Genomic DNA, 5,116 nt, shown 5'->3' with positions numbered 1-5,116 from the left:
TGCATATCATGAAAACGTTTTAATTAAAGTTTATGCATCAAGAAAATGTTTAAGAAAATGTTCATGTTTAAAGTTTATGCATCTTCATGAAAATGATATTTTAAGTACAAGTAATTTTCACTGTTGCATGTGGTTTTATATGTATTATTTGTTATAAAGATTATGGTGTGTTGAGTCTTTAGACTCACTAGGTGTGATGGATGCAGGTTATCATGATAATGCTAATGGAGGTCTTGATGGTTGATCCGACTGGACTGGAGGTGCAAATGACCCGAGGACCGACTCTAGTTTCCGCATATATGTTATGATTTATGTTAAAAGATTTTATGACTTTTATCATGATTATGAGTGTTTTTGAGAGGCTATAGTATTAGCTATACTTTTCAAATGTTATTTTTAGATTTAGAAAAATGTTAGTTGGTTGTTTATTTTAAAATGAAGTNTGTTTGAAGACGGAAGACGCGTATAAAACGCGTCTTCACACGGACAAGGGGCTCTATAAATAGAGCTCCCCCTTCATTCTGAAATCATCCCTTTTTCGAGTTTTCTCTCATCTTATAATATTCTATAATATTTGTGAGGTATTTGTTGTAACGCCCCGANAAATATTATAGTGGAAATTCTTTTCATCTTGCCCGTGGTTTTTACCCTAATAATTTTTAGGGGTTTTCCACGTAAATCTCGGTGTCCAGTTTATTCTTTATTTTCGGGTTTTATTATCTCAAATTACCGCAAGTGGGACCAACAAGTGGTATCAGAGCCTTGGTTTAAAATTTCTTAAAATTCTGAGTTTGCTCTGTGATTGCAGCCTAGACTGATCTTCCACATCAGAAAAGATTTTTTGAGATTTTTTTATTGAGGCGGGATTATTTTGTCCAGTCTACCAAATTTTTGTAGACATAATGGCGGGCAGGTACGAGATAGCAAAATTCAATGGAAGAAATTTTATGCTGTGAAAAATAAAAATACAAGCAGTTTTAAGAAAGGAGAATTGTTTGACGGCTATTGGAGATAGACCGGTGGAGATTACGGATGATGGAAAGTGGAATAAGATGAATGACAACGATGTTGCCAATTTACACTTTGCTATAGCAGACGAAGTATTGTCAAGTATCTCTGAGATAAAAACAGCAAAAGTTATCTGGGATACTCTGACAAAGATGTACGAAGTCAAGTCGCTACACAACATGATTTTCCTAAAGAGAAGGCTTTATACTCTCCGGATGACGGAATCCTCATCGATGACCGACCATATCAACACACTAAATACTCTATTTGTCCAACTCACTTCCATGGGGCATAAAATAGAGGAAAATGAACGTGCGGAGCTTCTACTTCAAAGTCTACCAGATTCATATGATCAACTTATCATCAACGTTACCAACAATATTCTTATGGGCTTTATAAGATTCGACGATGTCTTAACTGCGGTTCTCGGAGAAGAAAGCCGACGCAAGAATAAGGAAGATAGGTTGGTAACATCGAAGCAGGCAGAGGCTTTACCGATGATAAGAGGAAGATTTATGGACCGTGACTCCAGTGGGAGCCAAAGACGAGGTAGATCAAAGTCGAGAAGTAAGAAGAAAAATATTTACTGCTTTAAATGTGGCGGTAAAGGGCACTTCAAGAAATAGTGTACGAGTGTCGAGAAGAGCTCTCAAGGAAATGTGGCCAGTACTTCAGGCAGTGGTGAAATATTATTCAGCGAAGCAGCAACTGTTGCAGAAGGCAGGCACAAATTTTGTGACACATGGATTATGGATTCAGGAGCGACGTGGCACATGACGTCTCAGAGAGAATGGTTTGATCATTATGATTATGAACCAGTCTCAGGAGGATCTGTATTCATGGGAAATGATCATGTCTTGGAAATCGCTGGGGTCGGTACTATCAAAATTAAAATGTTTGATGACACCATTCGCACCATACAGGAGGTACGACATGTGAAAGGACTGACAAAAAATCTTTTGTCCTTGGGACAATTGGATGACATCGGGTGCAAAACTCGTATCGAGAATGTGATCATGAAAATTGTGAAAGGCGCGCTTGTAGTTATGAAGGCGGAAAAGGTTGCTGCAAATCTGTATGTACTTTTGGGAGAAACACACAAAGAGGCAGAACTAGCTGTTGCATCAAATGGTTCAGGAGAAGAATTAACAGTGTTATGGCATAGAAAGCTCGGACATATGTCAGAACGGGGGTTGAAAATTCTCTCAGAACGGAAGCTGCTGTCGGGACTTACAAAAGTGTCACTACCCTTTTGTGAGCACTGTGTTATCAGTAAACAACACAGATTAAAGTTTGGCACTTCTACTGCCAGGAGCAAAAGCATATTGGAGCTGATTCATTCGGATGTTTGGCAAGCACCGGTTGTATCCTTAGGAGGAGCGAGATACTTTGTCTCGTTCATTGATGATTTCTCTAGGAGATGTTGGGTGTATCCAATCAAGAAGAAATCAGATGTTTTCCAGATCTTCAAAGATTTCAAAGTGCGGGTTGAACTTGATTCTGAGAAGAAAATCAAGTGTCTGAGGACTGACAATGGAGGAGAATATACCAGTGACGAATTTGATGCATTTTGTCAACATGAGGGCATCAAAAGACAATTCACGACGGCTTACACACCTCAATAAAATGGAGTGGCGGAGCGGATGAACAGAACCTTGTTGGACAGAACAAGAGCTATGTTGAGGACTGCGGGTCTAAACAAGTCATTTTGGGCGGAACAGTCAAAACCGCTTGTTATATTATCAATCGTTCTCTTTCAGTGGCGATTGATCTGAAGACTCCGATGGAGATGTGGACTGGGAAGCCGACAGATTATTCTCATTTGCATACATTTGGAAGTCCGGTGTACGTTCTGTACAATGAGGAAGAAAGATCGAAGTTGGATTCGAAATCCAGAAAATGTATCTTCTTGGGTTATGCTGATGGACTAAAGGGGTTTCGCTTGTGGGATCCTACTGTTCACAAGCTTGTCATCAGCAGGGATATTATCTTCGAGGAAGATAAAATAAAGGGAGACAAAGGCCCACAAAATTCAGAAACTACTATTTTTCATGTGGAAAATAAGATGGACGAAGGTCAAGTTTCTTGTGAAGCAGTACCAGAACACGAAGAACAAGAACATGTTGAGTCTGAAGTTTCCAATGTGAGGCAGTCAACTCGAGACAGAAGACCACCAGGTTGGCTTTCGGATTATGTCACTGAAATCAATATTGCTTATTGTCTATTATCAGAGGATGGTGAGCCATCGAGTTTCCACGAGGCTACTCAAAGCTCGGATGTATCCTTATGGATGATAGCGATGCAAGAAGAGTTGGAGGCATTAGAAAGGAATAAAACTTGGGATCTTGTTACACTACCACGAGGGAGGAAAGCCATTGGAAACAGATGGGTCTATAAGATCAAGGGTGATGGCAATAACCAAGTGGAGCGGTATCGTGCTAGATTGGTGGTAAAAGGGTATGCTCAGAAAGAAGGCATTGACTTCAATGAGATATTTTCTCCTGTGGTTCGGCTTACAACAGTCAGAGTAGTGTTGACATTGTGTGCGGTGTTTGACTTACATCTAGAACATCTAGATGTGAAAACGGCGTTTCTTCATGGAGATCTTGAAGAAGAGATTTATATGCTCCAGCCAGAAGGTTTTGCGGAAAAAGGCAAAGAGAACTTGGTTTGCAGGTTGAACAAATCTCTGTACGGTCTCAAACAGGCGCCAAGGTGTTGGTACAAGAGATTTGATTCCTATATCACGAGCCTTGTATACAACAGACTGAGTGCAGACCCTTGTACGTATTTCAAGAGGTCTGGTGATGATTATATCATTTTGCTGTTGTATGTGGACAATATGTTGGTAGTATGCCCCAACAAAGATCAGGTCCAAGGATTGAAGGTACAGTTGGCTAGGGAATTTGATATGAAGGACTTGGGACCAGCAAACAAGATTCTAGGGATGCAAGTTCACCGAGACAGAAGTAACAGAAAGATTTGGCTTTCCCAGAAAAATTATTTGAAGAAAATCTTGCAAAACTTCAACATGCAAGATAGTAAGCCAATTTCGACCCTTCTTCCTGTTAACTTCAAGTTATCCTCCGAGATGTGTCCTAGCAGTGAAGCAGAGAGGATTGAGATATCTCGAGTACCATATGCATCAGCAGTGAGAAGTTTTATGTTCGCCATGATATGTACAAGACCGGACATTGCTCAAGCAGTGGGAGCAGTTAGTCGGTATATGGCGAATCCTGGACGAGAGCATTGGAGCACTGTTAAGAGGATCCTTAGATACATTAAGGGTACCTCGAATGCTGCGTTATGTTACGGAGGATCAGATTTTACACTCAGGGGCTATGTTGATTCAGATTATACAGGTGATCTTGATAAGAGGAAATCTACTACTGGTTATGTGTTTACATTTGCAGGAGGAGCAGTAAGCTGGGTTTCAAAACTGCAGACAGTTGTGATGTTATCTACAACGGAGGCAGAATATATGGCAGCTACTCAAGCTTGTAAAGAGGCAATATGAATTAAAAGGTTATTGGAGGAGATCGGGCACAAACAAGAGAATGTTCCTTTGTTTTGTAACAGTCAGAGTGCCTTGCACATCGTAAGAAATCCAGCCTTTCATTCCAGGACTAAACACATTAGAGTACAATTTCATTTTGTGCGGGAAGTAGTAGAGGAAGGAAGCGTGGATATGCAGAAGATCCATACAAAGGATAACATAGCTGATTTTCTGACCAATCCAGTGAACACTGATAAGTTTGAGTGGTGTAGATCCTCAAGTGGTATAGCAGAAACGTAAGTAGCAAGGGAATGACAAGATTGAAAGGATGTGTGGAGATGTGTTTGATTCTCAATCAAATCTCCAAGTGGGAGAAATGTCGGCAATTGAGCATTAATTGCAGCAGACAAATTTGACAAAAGAATAAAAAACGTGGGCTGTTTGATTGTTTGAAGATGGAAGACGCGTATAAAACGCGTCTTCACACGGACAAGGGGCTCTATAAATAGAGCTCCCCATTCATTCTGAAATTATCCNATCCAGTGAACACTGATAAGTTTGAGTGGTGTAGATCCTCAAGTGGTATAGCAGAAACGTAAGTAGCAAGGGAAT

This window comes from Primulina huaijiensis, chromosome 15, assembly GCF_012295235.1.
Source record: "Primulina huaijiensis isolate GDHJ02 chromosome 15, ASM1229523v2, whole genome shotgun sequence".
Classification (NCBI taxonomy): Eukaryota; Viridiplantae; Streptophyta; class Magnoliopsida; order Lamiales; family Gesneriaceae; genus Primulina; species Primulina huaijiensis.
This window is presented reverse-complemented; position numbering follows the sequence as displayed.